We start from the raw sequence: 24,285 nt of genomic DNA, 5'->3' as shown, positions 1-24,285 counted from the left end.
TGTGCTGGTCCACGCCAAGCTCTCCAGAGATGAGGAGACAAAGAAAGAGCTGTTGGTACAATGGATGAGCTTGAAGGGAGACAGAACCTCCTATCTGATCCAGCAAATGGACAGAACTTTCTGTCCAGGGGCCCCACTCTTGTGGAAGAGTTGGAAAGACTGAACTGCTCAGGTCCCGTAAGACGGACGGGTGACTCCTGGTTTGTTTAGTGTGTTTCACTCTTCTTTATACGTTTTCACTGGAATGCCATTGCTTTACAAATAAAGGTGCTTGCTGCGGAAGAGCTGGGTAGTAACAACTGCTGGCAAGACACTGTTCATAGCCCTTGGAGAGAAAGCAACACAGGGCCATTAGGCAGACTGGCTTGCTGGGGATAACACAGTGTAAGGCTGGGAACTGTACAGCTGTAACCCCCCAAGTCAGAAGGGAGTGAGATGAGACTCCCAGCCCAGACACAGGTGATAGAAGGAGACCTGACTAGAAATCCTGGAGTGGACCACGGAGAAGGGAATACAGGTGCAGATACCCTGAAAACCTGTGAGAGCCCCACACAGGTTTAGTGGACCATAGATTTTCACATTGACAGTGAGTAACTGTACCACAGAAGGTGCCTGGAGCGGAAGCGGGGGAGTTGGGGGCTTTGGCAGCTGGGTAAGGGGCAATCAGGGCTTTTGGCACCAGATACCATTTGGAACTACTGGCTAAGAACTTTGAGTCTTTCTTTTAAAGTGAGCAGAAATGGAAGTGATCAACAATGTTGACATGTACAGTGTCATCATTAAGTTTCAGAGTTAACACTCCATTGAGATAAATGGGGTCATTCACACCTCTCAGAGGTGTAGTTTCAAGCTGTTTGCAGATTCAGGAAGACATTACATTACAGATTCAGGAAGACTTTCACTTTAAATAAGCAGTCCAGAAGCTCTAGAGCACAATTCCACAGCTGTGGACACCACAGGGCCCCAACTGTGCTCCTCAATGCAGAGAGCACATCTTACCCATCAGATTTTAAAGCACTGTGCATGCATCATTCTAATACTATGTGCAGCACCTATTTCCCAGCCCAAGGGTACCACTACACCTGCACAGGCTGAAGGCTGAGATAAATCCACTTTAATTAGGCAGACTGTGCTTTCAACATGAGGAGGAGGAGGAGATGCTGATGAAGAAGGTACAGTCAGTTTCCAGTCCTGGGAGCAGAAAGCCACCGCTGCCTCCCAAGGAGGATTTATTCAGATGCACAAAGAATTTAACGTCTCAATGTCATTGAAAGATTTCACAGCCAAGACGGATGGGGTCCCCTAGCAACAGAACTGTGATCACGTGAGCAGTGATAATAGGCCGTGGAGGCAGTTCGGAGCCTACGATGCACATACTGCCCTCAGTGTAAGGTCTGGCCCGCTCAGGGACTACCCCAGTTCCCAGGGCTCTTCCTGCCCAGAGCACAAAGCCTGGGCAGATATTTACTGAGATGTCAGCAGAAGGAAATTTCACAAATGCAGGAGGAGGACACAGGGAGGAAGCTAACTCTGAAAAGGAGAGACTACTTGCCCCAAAGAGATCACAGGAGGGGAATTGCCAGCCAAGTGCCAACAGCATCAGGAAATATCCCTGCCCTGTAGAGATTTTAATTGGGGATCACTTGTTGGCTGCTAAAAGCCTTCCAGCCCAGTGAGTCCTCCTGCCCTGCCGGCTAAGCATCATATAATCTAGTGAGTAACCAACAGCTGCATTTCTACAATGGAAGAAGGGAACTGGCATTCTACTGCATTTCCTTCTCTTAAAAAAAAAAAAATTGTTTTCTCAAAGAAGGAAATCAGGGTAGTGTGGCACAATCTACCTTTGGTACATTTAAGGATCTGTTGTACTGTTGGCCATATTCATAAATGATCTGGAAAAGGGGGTGAACAGTGGAGGTGGCAAAGTTTGCAGATACAAAATTACTCAAGATAGTCAAGTCCAAAGCTGAGTGCAAAGAGTTGCAAAGGGACCTCACTAAACTGGCAGATGAAATTCAACGTTGATAAGAGCAAAATAATTGACGTTGGAGAAAATAATCCTATGACGGGGGTCTAAATTAGCTGTTATCACTCAAGAGATCTTGGAGTTATTGTGGATAGTTCTCTGGAAACATCCACTCAATGTTCAACGGCCGTCAAACAAGCGAACAGAAAGTGAGAACCATTAGGAAAGGGATAGATAATAAGACCGAAAATATCATAATGCCTCTATATAAATCCATTGTCTGCCCACCCCTTGAATACTGCGTGCAGTTCTGGTCCCCCCATTTCAACAAAGAAATATTAGAATTGGAAAAGCTGCAGAGACAGGCCACAAAGACGATTAGGTGTATGGAACGGCTGCCGCATGAGGGAAGATTAGAAAGACCGGGACTGTTCAACTTAGAAAAGAGATGACTAAGTGGGGATATGATACGGGTCTATAAAATTGTGGATGGTGTGGAGAAAGTGACTAGGGAAGTGTTATGTGAAAGGGTAAACACAAGAATCAGGGGTCACCCAACGAAATGAATAGGCAGTATGTTGAAAACAAACATATGGAAGAACTTCACACAACGCACAGTCAACTGCGGGAAACTTGTTGCCAGAGGATGGCGTGAAAGCCAAAAGTATAACAGGGTTCAAAGAAGAATTAGACAAATTCACAGAGGACAGGTCCATCAATGGCTATTAGTCAAGGTGATCAGGGATGTAACCCCATGCTCTGGGTGTCCCTAAACCTTTGACTGCGGGGACTGAACAATGGGAGATGGATCACTTGACGATTGCCCTGTTCTGTTCATTCTCTCTGAAATATCTGGCACCGGCCACTGTCAGAAGACCGGATACTGAGCTAGATGGACCATTGGTCTGACCCAGTATGGCTGTTCTTACATTCTAAGAATGTGTATTATTGTGAGTAGGGATTGCATGTAATCTCTCTAGGGATGAGATGTGATGTGAAGCCTGGGAATGCAAAGGACTAGCCCAGTGGTCAGCAACCTGCGGCACGCGAGCCAATTTTTAATGGCACGCTGCTGGCAGCCGGGGTCCCAGCCGCCGGCCCCACTCAGCCCGCTGCCTGCCTGGGTGAACGGAACCCCTGGCCGGCAGCAGACTGAGCGGGGCTGGCAGCCAGGACCCCGGCTGGCACGAGCCGGTGGACGGAATCCCAGACCGGCAGCAGGCTGAGCCGCTCAGCCTGCCGCCGGTCTGGGGTTCTGTCCGCCTGCCCCACTCAGCCCGCCGACGGTCTGGAGTTCCGGCCGCCGGCCCCTTGCCAGCTGGGATCTCGGCCGCCAGCCCCCTGCCGGCCGGAGTAACGGAACCCCCGGCTGGCAGCAGGCTGAGGGGGGCCGGCGGCCAGGACCCCGGCTGGCAGGAGCCGGCAAAACCCCAGACTGGCAGCGGGTAAGCTGCTGCCGGTCTGGGGTTCTGTCTGCCACCCAGCTCAGCCCGCTCACAGTCTGGGGTTCCAGCCGCCGACCCCTTGCCAGCCAGGGTCCCAGCCATCTGATGAAAGAAAGTAGTTCTATTTATGTGCCTGTGCTTAATTTGTGTTTTCGATGATTTACCTTCTAAAAAAAATCTCGCATGTCTTGCACCCCCAGAAAGGGCATCTCGCACCCCCAGGGGGTGCGTGCACCCCAGGTTAAGAACCACTGCACTAAACTGATAAGATCTGCATTTTAATTTAATTTTAAATGAAGCTTCTTAAACATTTTAGAGACCTTGTTTACTTTACATACAACAATAGTTTAGTTCCATAATATAGACTTATAGAGAGAGACCCTCTAAAAACATTAAAATGTATTACCGGCACGCGAAACCTTAAATTAGGGTCAATAAATGAAGACTCGGCACACCACTTCTGAAAGGTTGCTGACCCCTGGACTCTACTGACAGTGTGCTAGACAAGAATGGACTTTTGGGACAATAAGCATGCGGTGGAAATCTTTTTAGCATGCTTGTAGGTTCTCTCATTGTTTTTAATTTTTTTTTTTTTTGCATTAAGAATAAACGTACTTGCTCAGAAAGAGCCGTGCGGCAACATATAGCTGCTGGCAATACACAGGGCATAGCCTCTGGAGAGAAAGCAAAGGGCAGAACCTAGCTGTTTAGGCAGCCTGGGGATATCACAGGGAGCTGTACAGCTTTAACACCCTAGTCGGGGGGGGGGGGGGGGAAAGGGATGCGGGTCTCTGCCCAAGAGAGGTGATGGCTGAGAAGCCTGGAGAGACCACGGGGCCAATAGAGGTGCTGATCTGCGACAGCAGGAGAAGAGCAGATACCTGGTCTCAGCGAGCGTAATGCTCTGCTGAAGAGGACAGAGAGTGGGGCCAGTATCACCACATGCCAAGCGGACAAAGGGCAATGATGGAGAGAAATACCAGGCATGACCCCAACTGCCCTGATAACCAAGCAGGAGCAATTCTGTGCTGTCGCTTCCTGCGAACGTCCAGCGGTGCCAGCAGGCTTATCAGACAGGGAGGAGATTCCAGTCAGCTGGGTGCCAGGTCTAGTTATCCCAGCTCAGCGGCTGATGACAAGTGGCACAGCGAGCGAGCAGCCATAAAGGGACTTCTTAGGAATGTGACATTTCAAGAGGTACCTGGGGGCAAGGAACAGACACTAGCTCTCCACACCAGAGTCACCCTGCGTGGCTCTACGGCCCCTCGGCCTTCAGCCCACTAGCCTGCCTCACTCGTGAGCCAGATTAGACTATTGACCCTGTCTGCTCTGGTACATTGCCTCAGCCAGCTACTATTTTGGCTGCTTCAAAAAAAGCTAGGAGATCACCACACTGCCCTCAGCCAGGTGTGCAACCCTGGGTATGGAGGAAAATGGCCCCCTGACTGACCCCCCTGGGGATCAGTGAATCAGGGAGCCCATTTCCCCAATTTTACAGGCAAATTCCCAGTTTGAGGGCTGTTTGTGGCCATTTGGCAGAATTCATAGACTCCAAGACCAGAAGGGGCCATTATGATCATCTAGTCTGACCTTCTGTATAAAACAGGCCAGAGAACTGCCCCCAAGTAATCCCCAGAGCCCACCTTTGAGGAAAAATAACATCCCATCTGGATTCTAAAATGGCCAGTGATGGAGAATCCGCCACAAGCCTTGGTAAACTGTTCCAATGGCTAATTACTGTCACCGTTAAAGATGTTCGCTTTATTTCCAGTCTGAACTTGTCTGGCTTCAACTTCCAGCCACTGGGTCATGTTATACTTTTGTTAGACTGAAGAGCCCATTATTGAATATTCATTCCCCATGTAGGTACTCACAGGCGAATCAAGCCACCCCTTAACCGTCTCTTTGTTAAGCTAAATAGATTGAGCTACTTGAGTCTATCACTAAAAGGCCGGTTTTCTAATAGCAATAGACTCAAAGAGCTGATCTCACACTTGCACAAGATGGAACTCAGATTCTTTAAAGGGCTGATGACACACTTTTAAAAGCTTCTATAGAGATGTGTCAAAGAGGTTAGCAAAGCAAGATCTAATCCATCATAATACCCAAACCCACTACCATCAGATTCAGGACCTACAGCAGAGAAAACAACAAAATACATAGTTCAGAGACAGGAAAGAACACAAGTCGGTCCCACCTCCTGCTTCTTGCCCTTTCTGTGATAACAGATCTAGGAACTGGACATCAGGAAGCACACAGATGGTGGAATATCATTCAAACTGACATTCAAATCATTTGTGCCTTTATGAGAGAGTGAATTGCTCGGTGTTTACCACTTCAGACAAACAAAGAAGGTAATTTCCCTGCATGGAATTTGACACAGAATCTACTCTTTGCCAGAGGATTGTGCCCCAATGGAAGCTTTCACTAAAAGGGTCCCAGGGTTGAGGAGAAACCTTTTAAATGCAAACGAAAGGCAGCACATGTGAACTGAGAGGTGTGAACTGCCCCATTCAGCTCCAGGAGGTGAGAGAGGATACAAATTTTTGCATCAACATTGGTAATTATTTCACTGCTGATCATTTTAGCATCCAGCTCACATGCTGATCCCACATGGCCAGGCAGCCTCCCACGCTTTTGCAGACATGAGAAACCACAACTGTCCCCTACCCAGCCACCAATCCTCCATCTCTCCCCCACACCCCCAACCATCTACTGTACACAAAACCAGGCATTTTCAACACAAAATTCTGAAGCAGGCTGAAAGGCTGCAGTGCAGGCAGAGCATGAAACAAGGGGAGAATACTCCCCTTCACTCTCTTCGGCAATTCATGAGAAACCACGCCCAATCTCTGTTGCACTGGAGTGTCACAAAATGCACGAAGCTTGGGACAGAGTTCAGAGTGTGATGGTTCTCAGGGCACCCAGGACTGAGAGTCACCTTGGTTACCCCTCCTCCCCCCACCCACCTCCGGCAAGAGGGAGTCTTGCTCATGCTCATTTGGGTGTCAGCTCCCTGATGCCACCAGCCTGTTAGCCACTCATACACTCCCCTCTGGGCTAGGCCAGCCTTTACTTTGTCTTGCAGGTTAACAACAGGTGCACCCCAGTTCCCGAGCCCCTTTGGAGCAATCCCCTGTAGTGTCCAGCCCTTTATCCACCGAACACTCACAGAAATAGCAGGTCTACTGTCCCCAAGGGAACAGTGCCCACCCCAGCTCGTCTGATTCAATTCACGATCAGCACCTTGCTCAACGTCACAGCACTGAGATACACTGATAGTCAAAACAAGGATGCATGCATTACCAAAGACTCAAGAGAAAGTGAGCACAGATACCGGAAACAAACAGTTTCAGATAAAACAAAATCATCACATGCTTTTGCGATGCTGGCTCATGCCAAAGCCCCAGGCCACTTGACTTGTGTATTAGTTTAGATAAAAGTGATTGTTCAATGTATAAGAGTATATTTGGTATTTAAACTTCATGAAAACTAATGGGATGTTACTGGCATTGTTTTCACTTACCTATATAATGTAATGGCAAACATTTCCATTGTGTGTACACCAAAGTAACTAAATAACCCACCAGATGAAAAAGAAGCCTTGTGGAAGGCAACTGAAGAAGTTTAATAGAAAAGTGCTAATTTCAAAGCAAATGATTATTCTGTGTGATGATCGGAGGTCAAAGACTCCAAGTGCATTCCTCACTCTCTGTCATCAGAGGAAGAGCCCACGTGGGTAGTGACCCTGTCGGCTTGTTTTCTCTGAGAAGCAGCTATGAGAATGAATTCAGGGAAAGAGCCTTCATCTCTGGACTGTCTGGATTCTTACAGGGCAGAATAACTGAATGAGAAAGAGTTATTCTGGGTAGCCCTGAGAGACTTTTGAGAAGCTGGCAGATGACTACATCTCTGCTACCATTTGGAATTATAGACTGACTCACCTGTGTATATATTTTACCTGCTTTAACCTCCCAGTAACTCATTTCCTTTTCTTAGCTAATAAACCTTTAGTTAGTTTACTATAGAACTGGCTACCAGTGTTGTTTTTGGTGTAAGATCTCAAGTTTCAGTTGATCTGGGGGTAAGTGACTGGTCTCTTGGGACTTGAAGCAACCTGAATGTGGTGGGATTTTTGGTATAAGTGACCATTTCACCAAAAAGTCCAGTTTGTCTGGGTGGCAAGACAGGCTGGAGAGTCTAAGGGGACCGTCTGTGACTCCATGGTAAGACTGGTATAGTGATCCAGGAGTTCAGATTTGTTACTGGTTTGGTGAAATCTGATTATAGAGCACACCACCAGTTTGGGGTGTCTGCCTGTTTCCTGAGAGTCTGCCCTGAGATAGACACTTAGTGTTGTGAGCTACACCCCCAGAGTGTGACAGCTTTCTGGACACTAAACAAACAAGTTAGCTTTCTGTCTAAAGAAGTCTTCGTTCACCAAAAATCTTCTGCAGAGTTTCCAGCCAAGGCTGGCTGTGATCCTGTTTTCATGAATGCAAACATGCTTTCCGTTTACTTCCTAGGTGCAGGGGTGTCGTCTTCTTTGCCTTTTACTTATGCTCACCGAAGTTCACCCTCTGTACTCAGACAGGATAGCCCCCCATGGCTTCTTTTCCTGTGTGCTGATTCCCTGCTGGCTTCACATCTCTTTCCGCTGCCTCCGCACGTAAGTGGGTATCCATTGTGTTCGCTTATGATGCTTAGTTTGCATTCTGAAAGAGACTGGCGAATAAACATCTCTGACACCACCTCTGCTGTGACACAGACATGAAGGTACTTTCGGTATACGTACATCATTCCTCACATAGCATCTGTACACAGTTCAGGAGACCTCACATGACAGTCTGTGGTGAACCAGGATGTACATATCAGAATCGAGATATTCCTGCAACCCACTTGCCAGTTGGCATGAAGGGGGTCTGGGGTCACACGGAGCCCTGCTACTAGCAGGCTGTCACCACACACTCACACGCACACACACACACCATTGCCATGGCACTGCTGACTGCAGGCACACAGGCCATGCTCACAATATTTCCCAAAAGAGAGGAGTTTTTTGCACTGCATTTTAACTTCCAAGTGTCCCAGCCCCAAGAACAGCAGCCCAGCTCCACTGGGATTTCCAATAGTTATAATTCTGTAACAGGCATCATGGGTGCCTTCTCCGAATCCAAAGGAGTGAACTGGTAGCCAGCCAGTGAAGGGAGCTCTCTCTTAAGTCATGACAGCTTTATGATGCTTTCCCCGCTATCTTCCCTCCGGCCGATGTACCACATCCACAAGAACTCACAGACCCAGAACGGGGTCACTAGGATCCATGCAGTGCTCTTCTCCCCCCCGCCACCCAACTTCCACTGACCCATAGGGCTGAAGGGGGCAAAAATTCCAGGGAGGAGCAAGGCCCAGAGAAAATCTCTCAAGCTGGCAGACACCGAAGCAGCCTCGACAGATTCTGCAGCAACTCCAGACACGGGGGATAATCTAGAGCTGGGCAGAGAAGTTTCGACAGAACCATAGTCCGTTGGACTACGTGGGTCCATCGAATCAGACACCACGGAAACTCTCAGACCCTACGTAAGAGCGTTCCTCAATCTGGCTTCTGAAATGCTGTTTTTTGTCGTCCATTGGCCCCTTTTGGGTCACAGAATGGAGACAGGCACTTGTTGCCATCAGCCACAAGTGAGGGAAAAAACAGCCCCAGGAGGCACTGGTCATCCCATGTTGGTGCCTTTTCCAAAGGCTGTTCAGACAGCCAGACCCTAGCTCAAAACCAGACCTGTTCCAGCATGCTGCACCCATGGGCAGCTGCTTCACACACCAACAACCCAGTAAAGAGTCAAGAATAGATCGGTATCTGGGCTAGGCGGGAGTGGCAACTCCCCCCACTACACGCCCGTATCCTTACAGGAGATGCAGCACTGACTGCAGAAAGTAGCTTTCCAGCACAGGGATTTAGCTGCATTAGCCGACGGCATGAACAGGAACCAACACCAGGTGCTGCCTAAGGCATTGGAGAGGTGAACCGTCTACAGACAGCACTGCCTTCACACACGCCTTCTGGTCTTCAAGAGGCAGCCAGGTACAGAAGACAGAATGACTTCTCCCTCCAAGCCCTTAACCACCAGCTTGCTGGAGAATTTACTCCTCAGCACGAACGCATACCCAGCACCCCTCCTCAACCCTCGTGCCGGGGGCAGGGCCACGCTTCCTAGCCAGGCTTCCTCTGAGACAACCAGCCTTTGGATAAGAGCCCTGTGATCGGGACACAGAATTGCCACTGGGGCAGGAGGAGACAACTGAAGAGTGATTTAATTGGGGATCGGTCCTGCTTTGAGCAGGGGGTGGGACAAGATGACCTCCTGAGGTCCCTTCCAACCCTGATATTCTATGATTCTAAGAGATGTTCACTCTTGTCTGCAGCCACATGACACGAACGCTTCGTTCGTTCGGCAGGCTTAGAAGCTGCCTCTGTAGATCCACCCTCTTGGAAAGCACCTGCTTGTCATCAAAAGAAATTCAACCTGGATATCTGGAGCATGCATTCTGCCATTCTGAGCTGCAGCCATTACCTCCTTTGTGGAGGGCTTGGAGGTCTGTGGCTGAAAAGCACTAGGTGATATTGGCATCACTGCCAGCTGTGCCATACACAAAAGAAGGCTGGCTAAAAAGGCATCAAGGCCTGGGGACAAGCAGGAGACCCAACAGAGGAGGGGAAACAGCACCAGTAGCCACACTGCAATTTACAGGATGCCCCTGTATCGCTTGCCCAAACAATGTCCTAGAGATGCAACCGATAAAAGCTTTTAAGTAAACAGCAGCGTGTACGTGTATCTAACTGACTTCCACAGAGCCTGCCTGGAATACATATTGATGCTAGACACACACGGAGTGCCCAAGATTGCGGGAGAAACTCCCCTCATCAATCGAGAAATTGTAAGCATGTCATTAAAGCCTGCAGGGTGATGCATAGTGCACAGGGCAGAGTTAAGGATGCAACTTTAGCCTCATTGATTCCCGGCTTGAGCATGTAGCTGGGCAAGCTGAATATCGCCTTCTCATTGTGTTTTGCATGGGTTCCCTTGAACGGGCACGTGAAGCCAGAGGAAGCGGAGCAGAGGGAGAGGGGAGCAGCGCAAGCAGCTCATGGGAATGCTGCGATTTGGCATCGTTTCCCTATTTTTAGGGAGGATTTGAGGCACCAGGATTTGAAAGAGCAGCGCTGACCTTCAGCGAGATGAAGGGGGTCAACTTGAAAACACTCCAAAAATCTGAAGAGCAGCACGGTTTGCAGCCGTGCTGCCGAGATTCAAAGGAGGCCCCTTCCCTTTCCCAGGAGGAGCGCGATTCAGAGCTGTTCGTACCACAAAAGGCAGCGCTGGCTATTAGCTCAGCTCAATTTCCATTCAGCTCCCTCCTAAAATGTCAGCTCCACAGAGCTAAACTAATTCAGTGAGTTCTGCAGCCTGGCCGTGATCTCCCAAGCCCAGCGCTCCCCAGGGGTCAGCCCTGAGCAGATCCTCTAGCCAGTCATCCAGAGTCCACATCACTCCCCAGCTAAAAAGCCCTTAGAGGCTGGCTCTATCTGGAGGCACCAGAGCGGCTGTGCCCTGGTCCATGCTATACTACCCATCGGCTCAGCTCTGCCTGTCGGTCTGCCTACAGAGGACAGCTCAGAATAGCTTCAACATTACCATGCCCCTCCCACGCCAAACTCCAAGGGCAGGGACCCCATCACTCCAGCCCCATCCAGCAACACACAATGTCACCAGCCAGCAGGACGGCTGCAGCTTTCATACCCTTCCACTTCAGATTGTCTCATTCCCCTGCCACGTCCATCCCTGACTCCCTATGCCATGGGCCAGTGCAGAGCTCCTTCAGGCACCTGTCTGCAGTCACAAGTGGCATTGTGAGGTTGGGCTCTTCCTTGATGGGTTCTGTATGGAGACTCACAGAATCCTAGAAACACAGATGTGGGGCTGCAAGGGACCCTGAGAGGTCATCAAGTCCAGCCCCCTGCACTGAGGCAGGGCCAAGTAAACCTAGACCAGCCCTGACAGAGGTTTGTCCAGGCTGGTCTTAAAAAACTCCAGTGCTGGGGATTTCACGACCTCCCTAGGTCACCTCTTCCAGCACTGAACTACCTTGGGAGTTTGAAAGCTTTTCTGAAAATCCTATCTAACTAGCCTTTGCTGCAAGCTAAGCTAATTCCTTCTTGTCCTGCCCTCAGTGGCCACGAACAATAGATCACTGTCCTTTTTATAACAACCTTTCACATAGTTGAAGAAATATGTTCCCCTTCAGCCTTCTCGTCTCAGGACTAAACATGCCCAGTCCCGTCAGCCTGTCATCATAGGTCACATTTTCCAAACCTCTGATAATTTTTGTTGCTCTCCTCTGGACTCTCTCCAATTTGTTAACCTCTTTCTAATCACATCTGGACACAGTACTCCAGCTGGGGCCTCACCAGTGACAAGTGGAGCAGCACGGTTACCTCCTGCGTCCCACATACAACACTCCTATTAACACATCCCGGAATTACATTTGCCTTTTCCGCAACAGCATCGCACTGGTGACCCGTTCAATTTGTGAGCCATGGCAACCCCCAGCTCCTTTTCACTAGTACTAGCCAGTTATTCCCCATGTTGTATTTGTGTAGTTGATTTTTTCCTTCCAAAGTGAAGTACTTTACACTTTTCTTTATTGAATTTCATCTTGTTGATTTCAGACCAATTCTCCAATTTGTTGAGGCCGTTCTGAATTCTAACCCTGTCCTCCAAATTGCTTGCAGCCCCTCTCCCCACCAGCTTGGTGTCATCGTCTAGAACAGCAGAAGATATTGGGACCACAAGAACATCCCAGTCAGAACCATGAGGTTCTAAGAAGCCAGGTGGTCCCCAGCTGCCTCAGCTCCTGCCATTGAAGCCCCAATTCCTATCAAAGCAGGACTCCAAGCAGAAGGGAAGACTGGTGGGGAGTGAGACGACACAGAGGCAAGAGACAATGCTCTAAGTGTGCCATAGTTAAGGTGGGCAACCCCTCTCCACAGTGGTATCTGCATGCCCCCACTTCCGGGATTCTAGCAGGAACAGAACCCCCAGGAAGGTGCACCGAAGAGTTCAGAGTAGACCAAGGTGGCAGAACTGCTGTCCTAAAGCGAGCATCAGGTCTAGATGCCAAATCAAGACTGTCGTGCTGCACAGACTAGTGAAGACAACTGCAGACTTTGGAGAAGGAAACACTGCAGAGGCAGCCGGGGCTGCAGTTAGTCCTAGGAGAACCCATTGGTGGGTGTGTTACAAGGTCCCCTTCTGCGCCCGACACACAAAGCGTGAGTGGTTATAGCCCCCGGATAGAGCACTTCGGCTCTGTAGCTCAAGCTGTAGCCACTCTTGCTTTCAGCTGTGGACATCCCTGTTCGATCCCTCGTGGGTCAGCAATGAGTCACCTGGACTATCTGCATCTACCAAAGCTAACAAGCAACGGATCACTGGGGTCAAAACCCCAAGGAAAAGCTCTCCAGGCACATAGTCCTGACACCCCTAGAAAGAAACTCGGGTGGCGGGGGACCAGTGACTCTGGGGGTGCGGGGCTGTGGCAGGGATTGGGGCAGCTCCTCCGGGCAGCCAGAGCTCAGGGCAGCTCCCCCAGGCAGGTGGGCCGGTGCATGGGCTTGGGGTGGCTCCTCTGGCCGTGGTGGGGGGGCTCAGGCTTCCTCTGGCCCCTGTGGGGGCGGAGCTTCAGGCAGAAGGGACGGGGCAGGGGGGTAGCCTCCCTGAACGGGATGGGGGAGGTTGTAACACAGACGCGGGCACAGCCATTACGCTAGGGGCTGCCAACCCCTGGTGCTGTGACAGCAGGATGTACCAGGGTGGTCTCCATCACGGCCGTGCTCGTTAGGCACCGGTGACACGGCAGGCTCCACTCAGCCTCTGCTGAGGTGGTGGAGGTATTAGATTTCCATCAGTCAGCCAGGGTGCACAGTGCCCACCCTCCCCAGCTCTTCTTCCCCCAGATTAATGCCATCCCCCTCAGTACAGCACCAATGCCATCCAGTGCTTTGCTCCAAGGGCAGCAAGCGAGAGGGACGTCTACCTAGGGAGTGCGACAGCCACCACCACCGTAGTGAGCAAGCACCTGGGCGTCTTTGGTGTAGATACCCGTGAGCCAGGGCAGGGCTGCTCCCCTCCTTTCACAGATGGGGCACAGAGGCACAGGCCGGATTCAATGACTTGCCCAAGGGCCTGTGACTAAGTCAGGAATTGAAACCACGTCTCTCGCGTCACGGACCAGCAGCCTACCCACTATACCACCTTTCCTGCCCGTTCCCATCCAGCCACCCTGAGCACCGGCCGGCCAGGGCTGCACTGCAAGAGCGGACGTGCAAGTAGGAGACAAACAAGAGAAACGCGACTTGGGATCATTTTGTGGGCCTGCACCATGCGAAGCTCTTTCCCAAGAGAACACAGTCTCCCTGCACGCCCTGAGAGCCCATGCACACAGCGCTCGTTATACCTCATTCTGTGACAGGCAATGGCTCTCCCCAGCGTGTAACTCCCCGACAGACACAGGGTATGTCTACCCTGTGGGGACTCTCCCAGATTCACGATGCCAGCCTACACTGGTGGAAGGGGTTTTTCCATTGCTGTGGGAACACCGCGCCCCAAATGACGGTAGCTACATCGAGGGAAGCATTCTTCCATCAACACAGCTGCATCTACGCTAGGGGCTAGACCGTCACACCCCTCACTGATGTAGCTGTGCCATCCTAACTTAAGCGTAGGCCAAGCCCCATACACGGGTCTGGAGAAGACCAGAAAGCAAAGCTCCAAGTATACCCTAAATGGCAGAACACAGAGTCCACATTTTTCAGAAGCAGCCAGGTGCGTTTGGGAGCCTCTGGGGTTTTTTTGGAGCCCACCCTGGGCACCTTAAGGTGTCTCCAGAATCGGGCACCCAAAGCCAGTGGTGATGAAGATTGGGCTCTATGCTCATGCAGAAAAAGGTTCTTCAGACTCGTGATCCAGGAGGTGTTGTCCTGACCAAGGAAGGTCCACCTTGGCTTCCAGCCATCGTGAGAACTCAATGCAAGTGTGAGTAACGGAGAAGCTTGGCTCCAAGGTCTGCAGCTACTTGTACAGCTGTGGTCCCATGCCTGACTGTGCAGAGTTCAAGGGGATCAGACTTCAGGAAATGTCATCGGCGAGTCAGGTGCAATGGGAAGAAGACGAACAATCCTCCAGTAGAGGAAAGGCCCAGGGAAATCCCATGACATGGGCTGGGTCTCAATTAGGGCACAATGAGAATTCTAATAGAGAACAAGCAGCAGCGAACAGCCCTGGCTATACAGGGAAAATGCATCACGTAACTAAAACATGTAATGTGTACGGAGGATGGCAGATGTATTGCTGAAACACAGCCACCGATCCACGATCAGCTGGCACATTTCAAAACACACCATGTCTGTCACAGTCCAGGATCCAAAAAAACGACTGCATTTAGCTTGGTGGGAGGGAACACAGTTGAGGCAGTGTGGCCTAGTAGAAAGAACATTGACCTAGTACTCAGAAGATCTGGTTTCTATTCCCAGCTCTGCTACAGGCCTGCTGGGTGAAACTGGGCAAATCACTGCCCTATCAGTGCCTCAGTTTTGCCATATGTAGAATGAGGATGAGGATATGGACCTTCTTTGTAAAGTGCTTTGAGATCTACGGATGAAAAGCACCTAGAGAGCTAGGTAATATTACTAGGAACAGCAGCCACATAATGCATTTTCCTTAGTATAGACAGACCAGCCTGGTGTGGCTTCATGATTCGTCCTCAAAGACACAAGGTTCTTAAAAAAAAAAAAAAAAAAAACCCTGGCAATTAAAACACAAGGGTGAGACAATCAGACAAGGACCATCATTAAGTATTTCATCCCTGCAGACTGAATTAAGGCAGCCGAAAAAGAAAACTTTTGGGCCTTTTCGCTAAGTGACAAGAAGATATGAAGGAAAGGATACCACAAGGGAGAAAACTGGACCATTAATAAATGCGGAGGGGGGAGAACATGGCTGGGCCACTGAACTCCTTCAAACTAGTCTTCTTCTAGAGATAACTTTTCTTAAACCCTACTTGTCCAGACTATCTAAAAATAGCAAGTGATGAGAGGATACAACTGGGAAGCTCAGAACATCTAAAGTCAGCCACACTGGATAATGCCCATCCGAAAACTGACAAGCTGGCTGACAAGCCTGTTGAAGTGCTAACAAGACGACAGGAAATCAGCAACTGTAGTACTGATCTTCGGAAAAAGAAAAGAGTGATACTGACTATTACAGTCTTAACATCTAGAGGACAAAGGAAACCATGCTAAACACAGTGTTGGTGGTTGAGAGCTATGAAGCCCCAAATGGTATGCATTCCAGCGGTTCACATGCCACTTCTCTCCAAATCTACCACCACAACGGTCCATATAAACCAGAGAGCATTTGCTAACAGTCTTCACATTTGACTGGGTACTTTGTGAAGGGCCCTCAGCCCTGTTCTCCCATCCGTCTCAGTCTTTGACTTTCATGGCATGATATAAGGCCCACCTGTTTTATCCGGTCACTTAGGGAGACAAGAATGGAGGGATTTTTGCTTTACCTGGGGCATTTAAAGTAGACACCCTTCAGCAGGACCGCAGATTTGTTTAAGTGTGCAAAGGGCAGACTTCAGAAACTTATATCACTGGATTCATCCCATCTTTTCCCACCAAATTGGAGCATGTTAGTGGATGCATGAGTTGCAGTGAGGACAGCTAATGTACACCTCTCAGCTAATGTACACCAGCGTGACTCTCCAATCTCGGGAAGTCTGTAGGGCTGGCAACTAGACTCTGTGTGTGCGTGTCTCTCTCTCTTAGTGGGTAACGGCTACACTGCAAGTGAAGGTGTGATTGAAGCACGGGTAGCCATACCCGTGCCGGCTCTCCTCTACTTAGCACAGGTAACAACGGGAGTGTAGCTATGGTAAGATGGGCTTCAGCATGGACTAGCAACTAGAGTTTATATCCAGGGTCCCTGGCAGGCTTGGACTCTGGTTGCTAGCCCATGTCACCTTATCTAGATTAAAGCTTGCACGGGTATGCTTATCTGTACTATGATCACACCTTCACGAGCTGCATAGACATACCCAGGGAGAGAGACAAGACCCTGAGGAGGCCCGTTATACGGTCACTTTTCAGGGAAGAATTGCCCTTTAAGACTTGTGTGTGGAGACAGTAGCAGAGCTGGGAAGAGACCCCCAACCACGACAAGCTCCTGACTAACCCCCCCACCCCCCCCGGCCATGGTCCCTCCCTGTAACGTGATTTGCAGAGAAACAGAGACAGTACGTTTGTCTGTGAATCCACAGGCACAAAGGAAAGACAGTTTGCCACAACCCTGCAGCCCAGCTGATGCTGTGAAATCTGACCTGGCCCTGGCAAGCAGCATGCTGTACAGCAGGTGCCCACACCGGAGGGAGGAGTTCTCACAGACCACCCTCATTCCAGCTCCTACCCAGCAGACAAACAAACAGAGAGACATTATTAGACCCTGGCTAATTTACTCTCCCATTTTACGCATTCTTACCAAGAAACCCTCCTGTTTTTCTTACTAAATCTGATGATTCCCCCCCCACACACACACACCCAGCTCCGCCCAAGCTGCAAACAGTGGCTACACACAGCAACAGCTTAGATTTCCCATCGCCGGCTCCCTTCCCCGTTGCATCTCCATCACCACTTCCCCAGATGCTCACAAGCTGCATTTGTGGATACAATTCTCAGCCTGGGAGACTTGAAGGGATTTCATAAAAACACACACACCCCACAACCCCTCCCTCTCCTCCCATCAGCTCAGCACTGGAGGCAGACACAGCCTGTGGGGTTGCCTCATTGTTCAAACTCTCAGAGCACGCCCCGGGTTCAGACCATCTTGCTCTGTACTGTATCCGACAATACGAGCTTTTTTTTTTTTTTTACAGATCTCGACAAGCGCGAGGTGAAGGCAGCCGGAGCAACCCTGCGATGAGAGACGCAGCTGCACAGTGGCAGGGCTCTTTATAACCCACTTCACCATCTTACAGTGTTAAAATGTACAAAGGAAAACAAACCAGCCAAAGCCACAGCGGTACCCAGAGCCGACTTCCCGTCCGCAGCACCTCGCTGGAAGCTCCTCCGTGGCTCACAGGACTCTCCCCTTCAGCGGAGGCAGGCAAAGTGAACCCAGCCCCGCAAAGACGCAGGCAGGTCCCCATGCAGAGAAGGAGCCCTTCCCTCAGTCAGGAAGAGCACTCGCCACTATCCCCGTTGGCAGGGATGCCCCGAGCACGGAGCCCCTTTGGCAAGCTAGCAGCTGAGCCGCGGCTCTGCCATGCCCTTTAGAACCCAGAACCGACTGCCTGCCTGCTTCCATCACAGCGCAGCGAGCCGCAGCCACCTGCACGGACGTGCCCCCTCGTTCTCCTTCCCCAGCCCCCCCCCATTTCTCACCCCTCTCCTCCCTGGCTCGCAGTCCATGCTAGCTGTTAGCCAGATTCATACCAGCCAGAAACTGCAGCTAGCAAATCCACCCCCTCGACACACCCAGCATACACTCACAGGGAAAGATCTGGCACACCACAGATCCGCAGGACTGGCTGCCGGATGCTCTCCCCCCAACAGCCTCCCTTAAGGAGAGTCTAGCATTCATCCAAATCTGTGGAGGATCTGTAGGAGCGGAGGGATTTTCTAACCTCTCCCCTATGATTTGCTCTGAAAGCTCAGACCCCGGTCACCAAGGCCAATGGGGTCAAACAGACCACGCCGGACCCTTTAGGAAGCCAGTCACGACCCCTGGGCAAACTCCCAGTTTGCCTTGAAGAGAGGCCCAGCAGGCCAAGGGCGGAGGCAGTGAGTGACAATTGGGTCCCAGTCGCCTCTGTGGGGCTAGTGGTGCAGGACCATGGCAGGAGAAGCAGGGTACGGAGACCTCAAGGGGCAGGAAGGGAAGCTGCTCGAGGAAACGGCAGTGCGACGAGACCAAGCTCCACAGGCAACTGCCTTTTTCTTCTGTGTTTGTACAGCGCCTGGCACAGCAGAGCCCAGGTCCGTGACTGGGATCCCGGGTACTATCAGCAATGCAAATAATGGGGCGGGGGGCAGAGACAAGGAGAAGGAAGTGGTTGGGCAGAGCCACCCCAGAGACCATGTAGGAGCCCTCCAAGCTCCTATGTTTAAATACTGCCGTGACAAACCAAGCCAGAGAGCGAGCCACACAGGGAGGCTAGGGGAAGGGTGCTGCTGGAGAACAAGGCGCTGGTGCCAGGGGAGAGAGGCTACTGGGTGCAGCAGGGGGACAGGCTGCCTGGCAGCTGCAACAGGAGCCTGTCCAAAGGGAAGCAGTAGGTGCTGGAACTAAGGGGGCTGCCGCACCCCTGGGCTTGACGTGGTTTCCATCCTATCCAGGGTTGACAGTCTGGTTCAATGGCTCGCAGCATCCCCCACCGTACACATTGTTCCAGAGCCCCTGGTAAGCCACGTCATTGCCCACACCCGAGAGCCAGCAGCCGAGGAAGACTGACACCAGGCCAGGTGGAGGGGATGGCCGCACGGCAGGGAAGGCTGGGAGGGGTGAAAAGGGTCCAAGTTACAGAAGAGTCTAGAGAAGCCACTGAGCAGGGAGCTGGCATCTGCAGCCCTGGGCACCAAGAGGTTGGGGGAAGCAGCCAGAGGGAATGTCTCATGTGAGCTAGCCCCAGGAGGGACTGGGGGAACAGACTCAGACCAGCCTCTTTACTAAGATATTGGTACCACCAAGGAACCTACTGTTCCTGGAAATTCAGGCCTCCACAAAGGAGGCCTTCTCCAAACTGATGCAGGACATCCGCCATGGAGGTGCTCAAGGCAGAGAGCAGTGCCGAGGGCCATAGTATATTGTGCATTGCTTGGGCAGAAGGATGGCCTAGTGGTTAGGGTGCTCGTCTGGGACTTGAGACCCAGGTTAGATTCTCTGCTTTGCCACAGACTTCCTCTGTGCCCTTGAGTGAGTCACTTACCCCCTCTGTGGCACAGTTCCCCACCTGTAAAGTGGGAATAACATCACAGCCCGACCGCACAGATGTGCTGGGTGGATAAATACAGTAAGGGCTGCGAGCTGCTCAGATACTACGGTAACAGGGGGCAGATAAGCACCTAAGTGAGATAAAAGCCCTTGTCAGCTCATTCTGTAGAGTCAAGGAAAAAAGCTGCATGATACAATTATCGCAGTGAGCCTCACCTTCCTAATCACGTCCGCTTCCTCCACCAGAGCTATTTTGGGTGGCCACGAGTCGTCTGAACTCATTCAGAGCTATTTAGCATTCCAGGGAGTATCTGAGTCCTGCCGGATGCAACAGCCACCCAGTGAAACCCTCAGACAGGTTTCACACTCCTCTTTGCAGCCTCATTTGTGATCAAAGTTGGAATGAGGAGGGCTCCATACCTATTCAGGCTTTTCTGTCCCCCAGCCCACTACTGTCCATGCAGGCCAACGAACCCCAGAAGAGGCCAGGGAGTGGGGCAAATGCTCATTATTTCTAGCAAGCTTGTCTCTCTGCCAACATAGGACCCCTATAAATTAAGGCCCAAAAGGGACTTTGTGATCATCTGGTCTGGCCACCTGCATAACACAGGCCAGAGAATTCCTCCCATGGATTCCCGCATCAAGCCTTCAATTGTGGCTGAGCACGAGCAGAGCATTTGGAAGACATCCAGTCTCAGTTCCAGGTGCCCAACTCATGGAGAATCCGTGGTAACTTGTACCAACGGTTTGTCACCCTCGCTGCACCTTAGTCGCTGTTTGAGTGTGTCTAGCTTCAATTTCCAGCCACTGGATCCTCTCCTTTCACAGGAGAATTGCTCCCAGATGGCAGGATCCAGATCCCACCACGATAAGAACCTGCACACAGCAAGGGGTTACTGTGATGCCAGGTATGTTTCAGCCAGCTACCCACCGTTAAAGATTAAAAGATGAAGTACCCAGAGTTTCCTTGCCTCGTGGGGACTGTGTGGACTCCTTCAATCCCCAGGACCCAGGGTTTTCTCCAAGATCATGTCAGTTAAAGTTTGTGCCTCTTCTATTTGTGTTGTGGTAGCACCTATGAGCCCCATTCATGGCCCAGGCCCCCATTTTGCTAGGCGCTGTACAAACAGCAAAACCCTTTAAGGTTGATACTTGATAGTCAAGTTAAGATGAATGTTACCATTTTTAAACACCAAACATTTATCATTATGGAAACAAACAGAGAAACAGCCAAATATCCTCCCAGTTCATACAGTCTCTCAAATAACTGAACCCATCTGCAATATCATATGCATGTCATCTTAGCTTTGCCCCATATGCACACCCAGCTTTTAACATTGTCCAGAAACCTGCTCACTCCAGCCATCACATGTAGTTCCAATATGGGCTATGAATCCTCAAGTTATTACCCACCATACATGGCCCAGAGAGCATCCTCAAGTACACCCACTTGGCTTGGGCCACAGACCCCAGCACTTCTGTCACACGCCAGACTCTCAACCTGTCACCACAGCAAGCTGCTACAGCCAAGAACCCATCTAGTTCTCCACACATGGTCAAGGACAATATCCTTCTACTCATCCACCATTAGCTAAGAGACCCAATTCACTCATCCATCCTCCATTTGCCAACTGGAAACCTCAGTATACCATTCACCTTCCCCTCACATTGAGCACTGGAGACCAGCCATCCAGATACAACCACATATCCACCTTCATCCAATCCACAGACCTCAAGCCAGGCTAGCACATTACTTATTTACTATGGCGAGAAAGGTGTCAGACTACAATGGTATCACGCATGATACAATGGCCAGCTAGTCAATGCGTATAGAATGCGATACACGGCATTTTTAGTCCGTGACTTCCAAAGCTCAGACACAAGCGTATCCTCGTGCAACAGGTGGTGATGGTGGACAGGCAATGCCAGAGTCGAGGCTGGATGAGCTGTGAATATTTACCTTCTCTGAACTCTCCATGCACGTGGCTTAAAGGCATGGGATTTTGGTTGGGGTTTTTCAGTGCGATGTTCCTTGAACAACATTTTAAAGTGCGTGATGGTTTTGTCTGCTTATTCAAGAAAAGCCAGTTAGGAACTTGACCTTTACAAGACCCTCAGCTTTGCCCCACCACCACTCATCCCCCCGCAACCCAGGCCCTCGGGTAAACTCTTCCTCTCTCCCTGCCCTGATTTTCCCTGCCTTGCAGAGCTCAAGAGGGTTACAGCCTTTGCTCTTCCCACTGGATAGAGCTGGAGCCATGGAGCAGATTCTGTCCCCTGCTCCAACCCCTATGCAGTGCCCTCGCAGCACACGGGGGCTGGCACTAGGCTGCAGCTAGCCAAGGCAGAATTTCCAGACACAGCAGATGCCACTGCTCCTCACAAGCTCCGGCGTGGGGAACAAGCTCAGAGCATCACGCTGTGGGGATTCTGGACTGGGCCACAGCACAGGATGGATTACTGGGGGGCTGCTCTAAACTTAGGCCGGGGCCATACTGGCTCATGGTACAGCCCAGAAGGCACAAAGCGATCTTTTCCCCACTCCTGGTGGACTGAACCTCCTGGAGGCGCGGCACCAAATCAGACCCATGGGGCAGGGCCCGTCCGCTTGCTCCGTGTTTGTACAGCGCCTAGCACAATGGGATCGCGGGCCAGCACTGGGGCTCCTAGGTACTACGATCATACAAATAATAAACAGTTTGTGCTGATGGCTAGAGCTAGTGCATTATTGAAGTACTATATACAGAGAGCAGGATGTGGCCCAGGGGTGGGCAAACTACGGCCTCTCGGGGCTTTGGATCCGGCTCGTGGGATTGCCACCCCCATGGCGCCGCACTGCTCCGGGAAGCGACCACACCATGTCCCGGCAGCCCCTGGGAGTGGGGGGGCAGAGAGCTCCGCACACTGCTCCTGCCTGCGGGTACCTCCCCCAAAGCTCCCATTGGCCAGGAACAGGGTACCACAGCCAATGGGAGCTTCGGGGGAGGTACCCACAGGAGAGGGAAACACACAGAGCTCTGTGCCACCCCCCTTCCCCCCCAGGGGGCCACACAGGGACGTGGTGCCGGCTGCTCCCCGGAGTGGTGCGGCGCTGGGGCCGGGGCAGGCAGGGAGCCTGCCCTGGCCCTGGTGCACGCAGCTACCACCCCGGGGCCGCTCTAGGTCAGCAGCGCCGGGCCGGAGCCTGAACCCACCCTGCACCCCAACTCCCTGCCCTGAGCCCCCTGCCGCATCCTGCACCCCAACTCCCTGCCTTGAGCCCCCTGCCTGCACCCCACACCCCTCCTGCACCCCAACTCCCTGCCCTGAGCCCCCTGCCGCATCCTGCACCCCAACTCCCTGCCCTGAGCCCCCTGCCGCATCCTGCACCCCAACTCCCTGCCTTGAGCCCCCTGCCTGCACCCCACACCCCTCCTGTACCCCAACTCCCTGCCCTGAGCCCCCTGCCTGCACCCCACACCCCTCCTGCACCCCAACTCCCTGCCCTGAGCCCCCTGCCGCATCCTGCACCCCAACTCCCTGACCTGAGCCCCCTGCCTGCACCCCACACCCCTCCTGTACCCCAACTCCCTGCCCTGAGCCCCCTGCCTGCACCCCACACCCCTCCTGCACCCCAACTCCCTGCCCTGAGCCCCCTGCCACATCCTGCACCCCAACTCCCTGCCTTGAGCCCCCTGCCTGCACCCCACACCCCTCCTGCACCCCAACTCCCTGCCCTGAGCCCCCTGCTGCATCCTGCACCCCAACTCCCTGCCCTGAGCCCCCTGACTGCACCCCACACCCCTCCTGTACCCCAACTCCCTGCCCTGAGCCCCCTGCCGCATCCTGCACCCCAACTCCCTGCCTTGAGCCCCCTGCCTGCACCCCAACTCCCTGCCCTGAGCCCCCTGCCGCATCCTGCACCCCAACTCCCTGCCCTGAGCCCCCTGCCGCATCCTGCACCCCAACTCCCTGCCTTGAGCCCCCTGCCTGCACCCCAACTCCCTGCCCTGAGCCCCCTGCCGCATCCTGCACCCCAACTCCCTGCCCTGAGCCCCCTGCCTGCACCCTGCACACCTCCTGCACCTCAACTCCCTGCCCTGAGCCCCCGTCTGCACCCTGTGCCCCTCCTGCACCCCAACTCCCTGCCCTGAGCCCCCTCCTGCACCCCAACTCCCTGCCCTGAGCACCCTGCCACATCCCGCACCCCTCCTGCACCCCAACCCCCTGCCCTGAGCCCCCTGCCGCATCCCGCACCCCTCCTGTACCCCAACCCCCTGCCCTGAGCCCCCTCCTGTACCCCACACCCCTCCTGCACCTCAACCTCCTGCCCTGAGCCCCCTCCTACACCCCGCACCGCTCCTCTGCCCCAACCCCTTGCCCTGAGCCCCTTCCTACACACCGCACCCCCTCCCACACACCGCACTCCGCCCCCACGCCCCAATCCCCTGCCCCAGGCCTGCAAGCAATTTCCCCACCCAGACGTGGCCCTCAGGCCAAAAAGTTTGCCCACCCCTGACATGGCCCTTCACACGGTGGCAGATGTACCGTGCTAAGCTTCACGGCAACAGTAAAACACAAAATGGTGGCTGTGCAAGAGCCAAGTCATTTGATAATTAAAGTGCCGGTATTTTCAGGTTCGAGAGAGCGTGCGTGTGTGTGGAACAGGCTTCAGAGCGCATGCCTGGGCCACTCACTGCAGGGCTCTTAGAATTCAATTTATTGGCCATGTGCTGAAGAGATGCCAGCACCCGCAGAGAACATGAAAAGAACAGGAGGACTTGTGGCACCTTAGAGACTAACCAATTTATTTGAGCATGAGCTTTCGTGAGCCACAGCTCACTTC

The sequence above is a fragment of the Eretmochelys imbricata genome, chromosome 21 (assembly GCF_965152235.1).
Source record: "Eretmochelys imbricata isolate rEreImb1 chromosome 21, rEreImb1.hap1, whole genome shotgun sequence".
Lineage (NCBI taxonomy): Eukaryota > Metazoa > Chordata > Testudines > Cheloniidae > Eretmochelys > Eretmochelys imbricata.
The sequence above is the reverse complement of the archived record's forward strand: the minus strand, read 5'-3'. Positions refer to the sequence as shown.